The sequence below is a fragment of the Lepisosteus platostomus genome, chromosome 5, assembly GCF_059453375.1.
Source record: "Lepisosteus platostomus isolate fLepPlt1 chromosome 5, fLepPlt1.hap1, whole genome shotgun sequence".
Taxonomy (NCBI): domain Eukaryota; kingdom Metazoa; phylum Chordata; class Actinopteri; order Semionotiformes; family Lepisosteidae; genus Lepisosteus; species Lepisosteus platostomus.
The window spans coordinates 11,324,063-11,338,590 of record NC_142615.1 but is presented as its reverse complement, the minus strand read 5'-3'; the positions used below and the strand labels follow the sequence as shown (position 1 = coordinate 11,338,590).

General features: G+C 44.9%; 2 non-coding genes across 2 annotated transcripts; both read left to right on the top strand.

Moving 5' to 3' along the window:
* Positions 1-12,235: 12,235 nt before the first annotated feature.
* Positions 12,236-12,308, top strand: trnaf-gaa (transfer RNA phenylalanine (anticodon GAA)). The gene has a single exon. It is a non-coding gene; the product is annotated as a tRNA-Phe (tRNA).
* Positions 12,309-12,417: 109 nt separating this feature from the next.
* trnav-aac (transfer RNA valine (anticodon AAC)) lies at positions 12,418-12,490 on the top strand. Its single transcript has one exon. It is a non-coding gene; the product is annotated as a tRNA-Val (tRNA).
* The last annotated feature ends 2,038 nt before the right edge of the window (positions 12,491-14,528 follow it).

Genomic DNA, 14,528 nt, shown 5'->3' with positions numbered 1-14,528 from the left:
AAGAAATTTTAATATAGCAGTTTTAAATGGGACATTTAGAACATGGCATATGAGACTATATGGTTAACTGAGGATGAGCAGAGGGTGATCGAACCTACCTCCTGGTTATAAAAATGTCTAAAAATTCTGACACAGATGTGTGAGAGACAATGGAAAAGACTATCAAAATCCTGAACTTCAGGACATTGTACTGTACCGTTTTTTTTAAATACGACCCTCTGAACATGGCACGGGAGAATACATTGTCAAATGGTAAATGCAATGTTTGCTATATTTCTAGGGCCCTCCCTCCTGATTTTAAAATCATCTCATATTTCTGACATCAAGGTGTGAGACACAATATAACAGACTGTCAAAATCCTGAACTTCAGGACATTTTATGATACCATTTTAAAAATATGACCCTCTGAGCATGGCATGTGAGAAAATGGCATGTGAGAATGCATTGGGAAAAGATGAATGCAATTTCTGCTGAATTGCTATTGCCCTCCCTCCTGATTACATACTCGTCTCACAATTCTGACACTGAGGTGTGAGACACAATGTAACAGACACTATTAAATTGTGAAGTACAAGAGATTATACTGTTACGTTTTTTTTAATATTGACCCTCTGGCATGTGAGGACTTGTAGTCAACAAAATAGCACACATTCTGCCAATTTGCTTTGTCCCTCCTTCCTCGTTACCAAAACATCTTAGTATACCGACACTAAGGTAAATGTCTCTAAATCCAGAAGTTAAGTTGTCAAAGTATATCAGAGTCAACCAATACTGATCAGGTTCTGCTGCTGCTGAGCCCGCAGCCTTCACCATAAGGTCCAATTCCCCAAGCCTGTACCCTTCAGAAATTGCAGTATAGAATGAAAAAAAACTCTAATAGATATCGGCCACTGTTGGCGATTTTCCTTTAAGAGAGATAGATAATACTTTATTAATCCCGTAGGGAAACTGACAAATGATTCTCCAGAAATTTTACGGAGTGTATCACTTTCACTGAGACCGAGGAGTGTTAAGCTGTACATGAGTCTTTGTGGCTCGGTTGTTAACAAAAAGGGTGGTGGTTTGAGCCTTCCCAGGGACGCTATGAGCCTTTTAATGTACACACCCGTCTCACTTTACCTCCACGGCCGGTCTTGTACCGCAATCAAATACAGAGCCCGCAGGGGGCAGTAGGCTCGCAAATATAGCTCACTGTGTATATAATGAAGAAGCGGAGGTTAGTTTCTCATCTGCATGTTGCAGAGCCTTATGCAACTCGCAACAACAGTTGGGGTTTGATCCCTGCACGGGCTATTAGTTGAAAGACCATTGTAAATGATGTGTAACAGATTTATCCAGCTGGCTTTTATGTTTCATACTAAATTGCTATCTTGAAACCAAAATAATTAGAAATATGGAACACAACCGTTGTTCCCCATGAAGTAAAGCTGTTTTACACTGACGTCACTCCTTTTTATTTAATCCAGATTTTAAAAACAACTCCGCCCTATCAAAGGAAAATGTTACACAAAAGTTGGAAAGCACACTCTGAATCCATCTGTATATTTGATTTCCGCAATCCGTTCAAGGCTGCCTATGTTAATCGTAAGTGTATAGATTAAACATTTAATATATTGTTCAGTTTAAATCAAAATGCTTTACTACTACAAGAGAGAAGTATAGTATGGAGGATGCGACAAATGTGTGATTTCTAGGAAGAAAACTACTTTTCTTTGCGTTCGAAATTAATTCGAAACAATTGACACACAAACCCTTTGTCTTTTTTAAAGAGATTATATCTTTAAACAGACAAATGTATAAAATGTGTTTTTTTTACCTAGAGATTTTGGACAGGGGCGATGTATTACTAGTAGAGGCTGCTGACTAACACTGTACTGTCTGGAGATCAGCTCCATTTGCAATAAAAAAACATGCGTAACAAAGCTGGAGAGCAGCTGAACTTGTGCTCAGTAGTCAGTATGGTGCTGAGGGTTCAATACTGGTGTTGTTGTATTAGCACAAGCTGCACAGGCTCTGAATCAGACCATTTCAATTAGTCTGATCAGTGCAGGACAAGTTTGCCCATGTCACCCAGCACTGATTCAAGATCGAGTTGCATCTTCAACATTTTGTTTTTGTTTCTGATCATAATTTTCTTTAGTTATGATCGATATTGAATTTTTTCTAAGTAAAACAAAACTAATCAAACATGCAGGCAGATTTTTGAAAAGTATTAGGAGTAGTCAGAATAGTCGTCAGAAAATGTGAGAAAAGGAAAGTTACGTAAACTCTCACACACAGCATTAAAGACTGGAATCTGGACATTAAAAAAACTAGCTGTCTCCCCGTCGGTAATCAAACCCCGGTTTCCCGCGTGACAGGCAGGGACACAAACAACTTTACTAACTAGGAGCGCTTGCTAGCTATTAGAAGGCATTTACTCTTAAATATGTTACTGTTTTGGTTTTCGACTTTAATTTTCCCGATACCAGTTTTTTTACAAAAGTAAAGGCACACGGCACATGTGTGGCACATCACGTCCGAGTTTAGTGACAACTACCTCAGAGATTGTAAGCTGGGTAGTTTCAGATCACTTTTTTTTAAAGGTTCAAGCAAACCCGAATACCTTTGTGTAATCGTTTTTCATAAAGTGTAATTGTATTATAGCATGTGCCCTTGATGGTTTTCTTGATACGTTATATGTGCTCTTGTTTGTATTGTATGTAGTTTTGTTGTTCAAATAAAACGTAAAAGACACAACTTTCCAGATGCGGCTGCTGTAAAAATAAAATGACATCAAGGGTGCTGTACGCAGAGGTCTGAAACCTGCTCCACAGAAGATCTTTATCCAGAGGTGTTAAAGAAGTCGAGATCTCGCCATGAGAGGGGAAGCATCTCAGAAAAAGCAGGTGCAGTCAGTTCCACGGTCATAACGCCACTAAGTCGGGCGACAAGAGCAAAACCCACCCGGCTTCCTCCAGGCAAGTAATGAGACAAAGAGACAGCACGCAGCGGGTCATGTGGCTGAGCGGTCTAAGGCACTGGATTAAGGCTCCAGTCTCTTCAGGGGCGTGGGTTCAAATCCCACCGCTTCCAGGTGCTTCTGTCGAGACCCCCTTTCAGCTGGCTTCAGACGGAAGGGAGAAAAACAACTGCTTTTTGGCAACCTCTCGAGAAACTAAGCAAAGTGTTTAAAGATACTTTCTCAGCTTGACATCAAGGCACAAAACAAAAACCTTCTTGCGTCCTCTCAACCCAAAAGCGCTTTGCCACTTTTTGCGTTATGCAGGGAACGACGTCTGCCCAGATCACTTTTGTGTCAATGCAAATCGTAGTGTGCCCTCCGTTTTAATGTTGGCTGTGCTGGCGTGCTGCTTCTGTCTGTGAAACTTGAATGTTCTGCTTCTTCACAACAAATCGTCGGCGGGGGTTGAGCTTGTTAAATCTTTGCGCATAGCGCTCCTTTGGAAGTACTTTGTCCAAGTTCAAAAGCGATCGTGGGATTTACTTCATGCGTGCAAAAAGCATGCCTCGCACGACACCTCTACATACCCGACCACCACTGCATCACACAGCTGCCAGCGCACCTCACCGTGCCACACAGCTGCAAGCGCACCTCACCGTGCCAGGCCACCACTGCATCATACAGCTGCCAGGGCACCTCACCGTGTCAGGCCACCACTGCGTCACACATATTTCAGCGCCATATATTTCATGGATATTATGGAATATAATGGATGGATATCTTAGTTATCTTTCTAGTTCACAGGTTTGCATGCATAATTTAATTTTGAAAGCCACTGAGACATCAGGTACTACTGTTGTATTTATGAAAAAGAAACAAAACAAAAAACATACTAACAACTGTGCCATCCTACTCCTTAGTTAATACATTTTATTATTCATCAACAGTTAACATTGTTAGCAAAATATTTTGAATTATATTTAACCCTATTTTTTCTTTAGTTTTGTATTTAACTTATTATATGATAGTCAGACTTAATGTATATTTGAACAATGAAAATATATTTTACAAGATTTTACATTAAGCACTTAAAATTAATATGGTTAATAATAGTAAACTGTAAAATGCTGTAACAAGATCGGTTAAACTGCAAAGAAAATGCTTTCAGAGAAAATGTTTCAGGTGTGAAGAACATAGATCTCCAATGCAATTTCAACCAAACCTGTTCCCACACACCCTGCCCCCACTACCATTAGAAAATACACAAACATTTTAGCATTTCATTCTGAGCAGAAGACCTTCACACCTGAAGAGTGCTGGCTGTGACGAATTAAACCGGTTTTACAGGTTTCAATCACAGACCATGTGACATGGGAGTCAGGAAACTAACACACAGCGCCACTGGATTTGATAACGCTATAAAAACGCTATAAAATAATGTGACTTTAACAGAACAAGTTTACAGCGCAGTACAAAAATAAATGCTGACCATGACTTTAGAAGCATAAATTGCCTTACACTCAATTTAAACACAAGCTGTCTTTAGCCCTCTAAGCTGGTTCATACAGAAATGTAGAGATCCAGGCTCAGAACACACAGCTTCATTAGCGAATACATATGCAGGACAACTAGAGAAGACGTTTTACAGAGGATGGATTTTTAGAAACATCCCATCAGTGACATCACTGAAGTCAACTCTTAGGTACTGTAACTGTAGTGTGGATAGTTTCACAAGAATCAGACAAAGGTTTAAGCATCACTTGTTCTAGATAAAACTGCAAAAAAAAAAACAACAACCAATAATGTACTTCTTTGCGGCTCTGTTTGCCCAAATCATATATTCACAACGTGAAATCTAGAAAATAATATTACGTAACCAAAATCCGCAATATGGAAACAGAACCTGTGTAATTGTTGATAGATGATGTACTCGTAACATTTTTTCAAGATGAACTACAACATTTAAAAAATGACTTGTATGTACTTGATATCTCTAATCAATCCACAGGTCCCAGCACAAAACGAAACTAAAACACATACCGTTTCGCGCTTCTTATTAGTTGCTCAAAAAGTAATTTGACCGTATGAAATGCATAATATAAACCTAGAAACATATACGTGAGCAGTACTTAAGCACTGTAGTATCGGTGTTAAGACATACCTTTCAAATACTGTAAATCAAGTTAAAAATATCTCAAGACCGATTCTGGTCATAATGAAACCATGTTTCGTGTATGTTTTCTTTTTCATCTTGAAATAACTCATTTCTAAATACCTTTTTCACTGTTAACATCTTGCAGCAACTCTGCAACAAAATATACACTCTGACAGTTCATCCTGCTACCAACATTAAATAAAACAAATCTTAAGATTTCTATATTTATGTCTTTATTTAGTGGTTTCATTAGTGACAAAGGCTAAACTTTCTTGGAAAAATGTATTTTATATGTTGCGGAAAAAACTGACTTGCTTTAACAAAATATGTTTACAAATCCTTTCACCTGGCATTTTCGAAGTTAGAAATTATGGAACGCTCTGTTAAAAGCAAGGGAGTTTTTATGTCCGTTGCAGTTCTTTTGCAACATGAATATAATTATATCGTTATTAATTTCTTGAGATACGCAATTCCATATTATATTTCCTTTTAATCAAATTCTAAAAGTATGCTTGTTGACTCCGGTATCGCGTTAGTTAAAGACTTCGAAGCTTACAATGTTTAGGAAGAAATGGAATACTGGTGTGTATTTTTTTCTTTAAAGTACGGAGACCAGCCATATACTGTCTGTTTATGTTCCAAAATTAATATCGTTTATGGCCTTCACACGCGTTACAGTATGCTCCTATTCTTTTTATGCTCAGAAGAGCCCACACACTCAGCTCTTAACCCCAGTGTGCAGAAAGGGTCAAAACGTGTTTCTCAGCAGAAATAAACATGTTTCTGCAAGTTTGGTCAACCCCATGTAAGTTATGGGGCAGTAACAGCACACTTTTCAAAACGTGTTTTTCAGCCCGAAATAAACGCGTTTTTTCAGACAACTGAATCCCCATGTAATAATATTTCCCTTCAGTGGTAAATTAGATATGAATATTCAATACTTAAATGGGCACAGTTAAGACATTAAATATACATATTCATACTGTATACAGTACAGTTTGCATACGGTAATATGTTTATGTTACGCGATTAAAAAATAAATAAATAAAAATGAAAAGTCCAGCACCAGCTGGATTTGAACACACAACCTGCCAGTTGGTAGTCACGCACCTAGACCAGTGGGCTACAAGACAGCTCGCATGAACACGTAGGCGAAACAGCCCTACAGAGCCCTGTCGCAGTACATGGATATAATCATACCGTTATTAAATTCTTGAGATACGCGATTCCATATTATATTCCCTTTTAATCAAATTCTAAAAGTATGCTTGTTGACTCCGGTATCACGTTAGTTAAAGACTTCGAAGTTTACAATGTTTAGGGAGAAATGGAATACTGGTGTGTATTTTTTTCTTTAAAGTACCAAGACCAGCTATATACTGTATGTTTATGTTCCAAAATTAATATCGTTTATGGCCTACACACGCGTTACAGTAAGCTCCTATTCTTTTTATGCTCAGCTACTAAGATTTCCCTTCAGTGGTAAAATTCAATATCTACAACGGGCACAGTAAAGACGTTTACAGTAAGTCTTTCTACGACAGACCAACGGACCACGAGTGCCCCTGTCGGTCAACCAATCACGCACCGCGGTATTTTGCGTCATCGCACGTCACGATGCACGACGCCGTAGCCAATTACCTCCGGTACGTGTCTGTACCGCGCACTTTGAATGGCTGCATCTGTAAGGAGATTGGAAAATATAAGAGCGTCTGAAACGTATAAGTACAGTACAGGTGGACGTAAAAGTAGTTAGATAAACAGTTTTTGTATTTTTATACAATTAGTTGCAATAGTGGAAACAATTTGGATTTTTTCGAATGTCTCAAAACCAGACATGCTGAAACGCTGTAGGTTTAGAATCGAGACTGGGGAGAATAACGTCTTGTGAGAAGATCTGTTTACCTAACGATTAGATCCTGTAAATCCCTTGTAGCCTCCCTAAGTCTGTCCCAGTCCAGTGGATAAAAATGTATTGTTAATGGAGTGTTGGTTTCTCTGTTAGGGGATACTGGAGCACTACTGTCATGCTTGTTTCACTCCTCTGTTCAACAGTGTGCTATAGAGTAATGTATATGGGGAGACGGCAGGAAGCCACAGGAGTATTGGGGCAGCAGGTTTTACTTGCCGAGTACCAGATTTTAATGGGTGGTTTTATCCCAGATCTATTGGGTTGGAATATTATGCATTACAAAGAATGACTATCCAGAACAGGGTATCACGTGGCTTCAACTGACTGTGATCACTCAGTATGTTGATGGTATTCTGAGTTCTTCCCCTGACGAGGAAACCCACAAGTCTGAGTTGCTTCAGCTTTAGAGTGTCTAATATTAAGCAGTTATAATAAGGCCCTTTTGTGTCGAGCATTGTGGAATTTTAACAGGGCCAGGGTGCAATGTTTTTACGGGGTGAGCACAACTTTTAACAGATCTGCTTAAGGGGGGAGTGCAGTACAAGGACAAGATTGCCTTGGTTCCAGCAGCAAAAGCCGCCTGTAATAATTTGAAACAAGCTCTCTTACAGGTGCTGAGACTGGGGTTTCCTCAGATGGATCAACCATTCCTTTATATGTAAGTGTGGACAAAGGGTTACTGTATATGTATATAATGTATGTATTTGTTGCATGTAGGCCACAATTCTGGATGGCTATGGAGAAATAGGATTCTCTCACAACGGCAGGGACTCCAGTTAAGAATACTGGGCTTGTCTCTGAACTGATTTGTAGTTTTACAGCTGCCGACAGAAGCAGCTTGAGTAAGGTGTAAATAACACAATAAATAAAGAATTCCAGTAACTCAAGGTAACAACCATGCAGATGCAGATGCCAGACGAGCGGCACTGGGAGAGCGGGAGTCTGAGACCCCTGTGAAACCTCTATTGGGGAAAGGGGAGAATTCAGGTTGAGGGCTTTAATAGATGTTTAATAGTGGTTAGAACAAATGTGTAAAAATGTGGGGTTGTATAATGATGGGATGTGGGCTGGCACATACCCAAGTGTATGACAAAGATGATCCCGTGGTACGGACTGCCCTTCCCCTTGGATACTGATCTAGGGGCATACTACACTGGGAAGGTGTGCCAGGCTGTAATTGCCTCACTAGGGGTAAGTTAGAAGTCACATTGCCCCCATCACCCACAGTCTGAAAGACCAACTAAGGAAATATCAACTGAAGGAACACCGTGGGTAGATGCTCTACCTGCAGTCCTGTGCGGTTTGCGGGCTGGAGCAAACAGAACTGTGAGACTGAGCCCATTTGAGATCATCACGGGCAGCCAAAGAAACTCCCTGGAGGCCAAGTTTGGCTAACGCACTGATGAATTAACTAACTCTCTATTAAAGTATTGTAGGTTTGTTAACTGAAGCAGTGCACAGGGCTCGTGAACAGGTGCCGGACGCTTGGGGACCTCCAGTAGAGGTGAGACACGACCGGATACCTGGCGAGTGGGTGTAGGTGAAGAAGAGATACCCTGCCAGACGTTGCAATCCTGCTGGGAGGGACCATATCAAGTGCCACCAACTACTGACTGTGCCATCTGAGTGACAGGATGAGATCGCTGGATCCGCGTATCGCACTTTCACCGACCCACGGCACCAGAGACTGAGTGAACAGAAAGAAGGATGTTGTTACCGTTTCTGTGTCTGATGTTTCCTAAGACCAACAGTGTGCTTGTTAGGCCTGAGGAGCATTTCTGGGGATATGGTATCAATACATTCCGGGTGTTGGCATATCTATAAGCCAAAAAATTATTATCGGAGTTGGGTCAGTATTGCTGTTCCAAGATCCTGACGATAGATCTTCACATGGCTGAGGTCTGCGTTTGGGTCCTGGAGTAGGACTTTATGTATTTGTAGGATTAGGGTTGTTTTATATGTATAATTGTAACTATCACTTGTACAAAAACATCAATAACATATTGTTGTAACTGTGGAACACACAATGTCATGGTAATGCATGCCTGTACATCTAAAAAGGAAAGATCTGCCCTGACATTGTATGTGTAAAAATAGGCAGTCCTGACGTATGCCATATTTTATAAGGGGGGAATGAAGTAAGAGATAAGATGTAAAAAGGGTTAACTTAAGTCAGTTCTGCCTGAAAATTAGACTTCTAAGCAACAGGGGTTTATGGCAGGAAAGGGGGTTAACTGATAAGGATTCCAGATGCGAACAAGGAACCCCCTGGGGGCATAATCTTAGACTGACCATTTGGCCAGGGCCTCTTAACTGGCCAAATACCATGACCCCACCCCTTACCATAACATTGAATGACGTCTGAAGCAGCAAGCAAGGACTATATAACCTAAAAGTTTGTACCGGCACATCGAACAATACTTCGGTTTTGTTGTTTCTTGCGGGAAACAAGACTTCGGCTTTATTGTTCCTTGCATGCAATAAACTCATCTGTTTTACTTCATCTTGGGATCAAGAACCTTATTCCTTCTGTTACAACAGTACCAAACGCACGTTTCTTCTGTAACGGGAGCCGATCATTTGCAATTCGGCTGTGCCGACAGACCAGGACGAGCTCTGTCGGCTCAAAAGCAGCGCAGGACCTGCAAGTACAACAGAAAGATTAGCATCCAGCGGGGGCCTCTTAGTGAGCCCAAGATCTCATCAAGAATCGGCTCCAGCAACAGGGCTGGGCGCATTGTTCCATTTTCCGACCACTCTCGGTGTAAACAAGTCCCTCCTGGTCTCTGCTTGAATTGCACTTTCCTGCGTTTGCTTTGGTGTAAGTGGCTTCCCCTGCATGGGCGAATGTGAAGAAGATCCTTAGTAAGTCATTGAAGAAAACCGAGAAGAGGTCGAAGTGGCCTCTGTCGTTCATCAACGATCCAGTCAGGCAGTACTCCTCTGTAAAGCGCCGTTCGTTCACATCGATTGGCTTTTTCTTGCCTTCATTCGTGCAAGTAGTAAAAGCGGACGCCCCTATTCTGCCGTGACCCGGATTCAAACCGGGGTTGTTGCGGCCATAACGCAAAGTACTGACCACTATACGATCACAGCGAGTTACCGAGACACACGCGGCAGGGCGGAAAGGGCTGTGCTCTCTTCGTGTGACATAATTCGGAAAAGTCCTGACGTTGCATTTCAACTGAGCCCCAGTATACATCGACCCTTCGACACTCTGAGTGACAACTCTCTTGCGTGTTTTCTCATATTTATGTAGTTTCCTTGCATGATGCCGGGAACAGCATGGTTGTTCGCTGCCATATAGTAAGGCGGTTAGGGTTCCTGGTTTTCACCCAGGCGGTTCGACTCGGTTTTGCCTCCTGCTTTCCAAAAGATCAGCACCGTGTACGAAAGAGCCGCATTAAAACTACTCGAACGTGCAAAACGTGCGAGAAGAGGGGGCGCTTGTTTCCAACCGAAACTTCTCGCGTGTGAGACGAGCTGATCATCGCTGTGGGAGGGTTACTCTGGTAGACAGGGCTGACCTTCGGCAATAGGATTTATAGTCTCCAAGATGATATTTGCACTTTCTAGAGAGGCGATTTTCTCCACTTCAGTAGCCCGATTTCGTCGATTGCGTGGAGAGGGCTGTAGAATGTGGCGCCGCCTTTCCTGCTCCGTCCATGACAGGCGTGCTGGTCTCTGGAGAGAGAGCACGGTCCATCAGCGCACTCCAATAAAGGCACTGGAAGCAGCTGAATCGCATTGGCGAAGCTCAGCACTGGGCCGCTGGGCACGTCTTACCATCGTTTCCATAGTGTAGTGGTTATCATGTTCGCCTCACACGCGAAAGGTCCCCGGTTCGAAACCGGGCGGAAACAGACATCTTTTGTCGCCAGGCACAAAAGGGGATTGGGGATTCGTCGAGCGCTGTGATCGAACAGACCCACTCACCTCTTAGTGTGGCGGGATCTGCACAGTGCATGTCGCAGCGCTTCCTGCTTTCACTTCAATGTGCTTCCTGATGTCGAGTAGTGTGCCGTGCGGAGGCTCTGAAAGCGAGAGCAATGAAAAGGTGCACGACGCTGTGAAAGAAAACAGAGAAGTGAAAGGCAGTCATTTCTCTAAGGAGGTGAAAGAAGAGCTACTCCCCGTCGGGGAATCGAACCCCAGTCTCCCACGTGACAGGCAGGGATACTTGCCACTATACTAACGAGGAAGACATCGCTCTCTCCAACCCCCGGCATCGTGTCCCGACCCAGCATGCTGGAAGCCGACGCGTGCTGTGATCCCTTTACGGAGCAGAAATGACAACCGAGGAGCCGAGAGATCATTTCAGCATTTCGCGTCTGAACGGAAAACAAACGACCAACTCGGAATGACTTGCCTTTGATGCTTTTCAAAGCGTTCTTTGTGCACGACGACTGCGCCGCCTAGCAGATACAAATGGGTTGTACAACTTTGAACTAGCAAATGGAAGAGGGCTAAGCCCCCTCTCTTTTAGCCCAGGTTCGATCTGTCTCCCAGAATCACCAGGGCGCACACACACACACACCCGTGCCGTTGAAGTGCTCTGCTTCATTTCTAAGGGCAACTCAACATTCACTCCTACCCCGAGTGCAGAAAAGACAGCATCCACAGCAACAACAGCTCAGGTCTCTGCACAGGAGCTAAGCTGCCCTCATCTCCTCTGCTCTGCGGCTCCTGCGGAGTGGAGTCCTGCCTGGAGCCGTGTTTGCAGGCAGCGGCTCCCCGCGCCCTGTCTGTGCGTCGTGTCCAAGAGCTCCTGGGAGGAAGAGAGAGCCCTCCCACTCGGGGGCTTTTCCACGGTCTGTGTGAGGAGGGGCGGGTGTGTCCAGTAGCGTATCGAGCGGAAGCCTGGGGCGGCGGAGAGCTGTGATCGTGCAGACCTTGAGGTGTCACCTCTTTGTCTGCTTTCCCGCCCCCCCTCCGCCCAAGCTCTGCTCCAAAGTAGCCCGGCAACCCCTCACACCTGCACGTGTCACAACCTAAGGTGCGGTCATGAGACACCCATGGGGTGTCGTTCTGTTCTGGCTAATTGTTTCCTGCCCGTCGCAGGCAGGAGTCCATGCGAGGAAGATGCGCTGGACAGAGCTCAGAGGGCGCAGCTGGGTGGCTTTCCTTCTGAGTGACGTTCCTGCAACACTCTCCCGCTACTCTTGGTGCGCTCATGCCACAACACAGGAAGGCTGGAGCAGGTGGCTGTGGGATTTGCGCACCGCCGAAATAGCTCAGTTGGGAGAGCGTTAGACTGAAGATCTAAAGGTCCCTGGTTCGATCCCGGGTTTCGGCATTTTGTTTCATCGCGCCCTTTGTTCCTCTCTCCAGCACCCCCTTCCTAAAGTGACGCGTCCCTTTCTCAGCCCGAAACGCAAGCGAGACACCAGCAGCAGTCCCTGCAGGTTTCCGTAGTGTAGCGGCTATCACGTTCGCCTAACACGCGAGAGGTCCCCGGTTCGAGACCGGGCGGAAACAGCCTCGTTTTGCACGCTCCTGTACTTCACAGAGGTCTTGAGCGACCGGTCATTTGTTCCCAATGTATTTCCGGTGCCTTCGTGCACTCTTGTACCAAACGCACGTTCCTTCTGTACGCGGAGCCGATCATTTGCAATTGGGCTGTGCCGACAGACCAGGTCGAGCTCTGTCGGCTCAAAAGCAGCGCAGGACCTGCAAGAACAACAGAAAGATTAGCATCCAGCGGGGGCCTCTTAGTGAGCCCAAGAGCTCATCAAGAATCGGCTCCAGCAACAGGGCTGGGCGCATTGTTCCATTCTCCGCCCACTCTCGGTGTAAACAAGTCCCTCCTGGTCTCTGCTTGAATTGCACTTTCCTGCGTTTGCTTTGGTGTAAGTGGCTTCCCCTGCATGGGCGAATGTGAAGAAGATCCTTAGTAAGTCATTGAAGAAAACCGAGAAGAGGTCGAAGTGGCCTCTGTCGTTCATCAACGATCCAGTCAGGCAGTACTCCTCTGTAAAGCGCCGTTCGTTCACATCGATTGGCTTTTTCTTGCCTTCATTCGTGCAAGTAGTAAAAGCGGACGCCCCTATTCTGCCGTGACCCGGATTCAAACCGGGGTTGTTGCGGCCATAACGCAAAGTACTGACCACTATACGATCACAGCGAGTTACCGAGACACACGCGGCAGGGCGGAAAGGGCTGTGCTCTCTTCGTGTGACATAATTCGGAAAAGTCCTGACGTTGCATTTCAACTGAGCCCCAGTATACATCGACCCTTCGACACTCTGAGTGACAACACTCTTGCGTGTTTTCTCATATTTATGTAGTTTCCTTGCATGATGCCGGGAACAGCATGGTTGTTCGCTGCCATATAGTAAGGCGGTTAGGGTTCCTGGTTTTCACCCAGGCGGTTCGACTCGGTTTTGCCTCCTGCTTTCCAAAAGATCAGCACCGTGTACGAAAGAGCCGCATTAAAACTACTCGAACGTGCAAAACGTGCGAGAAGAGGGGGCGCTTGTTTCCAACCGAAACTTCTCGCGTGTGAGACGAGCTGATCATCGCTGTGGGAGGGTTACTCTGGTAGACAGGGCTGACCTTCGGCAATAGGATTTATAGTCTCCAAGATGATATTTGCACTTTCTAGAGAGGCGATTTTCTCCACTTCAGTAGCCCGATTTCGTCGATTGCGTGGAGAGGGCTGTAGAATGTGGCGCCGCCTTTCCTGCTCCGTCCATGACAGGCGTGCTGGTCTCTGGAGAGAGAGCACGGTCCATCAGCGCACTCCAATAAAGGCACTGGAAGCAGCTGAATCGCATTGGCGAAGCTCAGCACTGGGCCGCTGGGCACGTCTTACCATCGTTTCCATAGTGTAGTGGTTATCATGTTCGCCTCACACGCGAAAGGTCCCCGGTTCGAAACCGGGCGGAAACAGACATCTTTTGTCGCCAGGCACAAAAGGGGATTGGGGATTCGTCGAGCGCTGTGATCGAACAGACCCACTCACCTCTTAGTGTGGCGGGATCTGCACAGTGCATGTCGCAGCGCTTCCTGCTTTCACTTCAATGTGCTTCCTGATGTCGAGTCGTGTGCCGTGCGGAGGCTCTGAAAGCGAGAGCAATGAAAAGGTGCACGACGCTGTGAAAGAAAACAGAGAAGTGAAAGGCAGTCATTTCTCTAAGGAGGTGAAAGAAGAGCTACTCCCCGTCGGGGAATCGAACCCCAGTCTCCCACGTGACAGGCAGGGATACTTGCCACTATACTAACGAGGAAGACATCGCTCTCTCCAACCCCCGGCATCGTGTCCCGACCCAGCATGCTGGAAGCCGACGCGTGCTGTGATCCCTTTACGGAGCAGAAATGACAACCGAGGAGCCGAGAGATCATTTCAGCATTTCGCGTCTGAACGGAAAACAAACGACCAACTCGGAATGACTTGCCTTTGATGCTTTTCAAAGCGTTCTTTGTGCACGACGACTGCGCCGCCTAGCAGATACAAATGGGTTGTACAACTTTGAACTAGCAAATGGAAGAGGGCTAAGCCCCCTCTCTTTTAGCC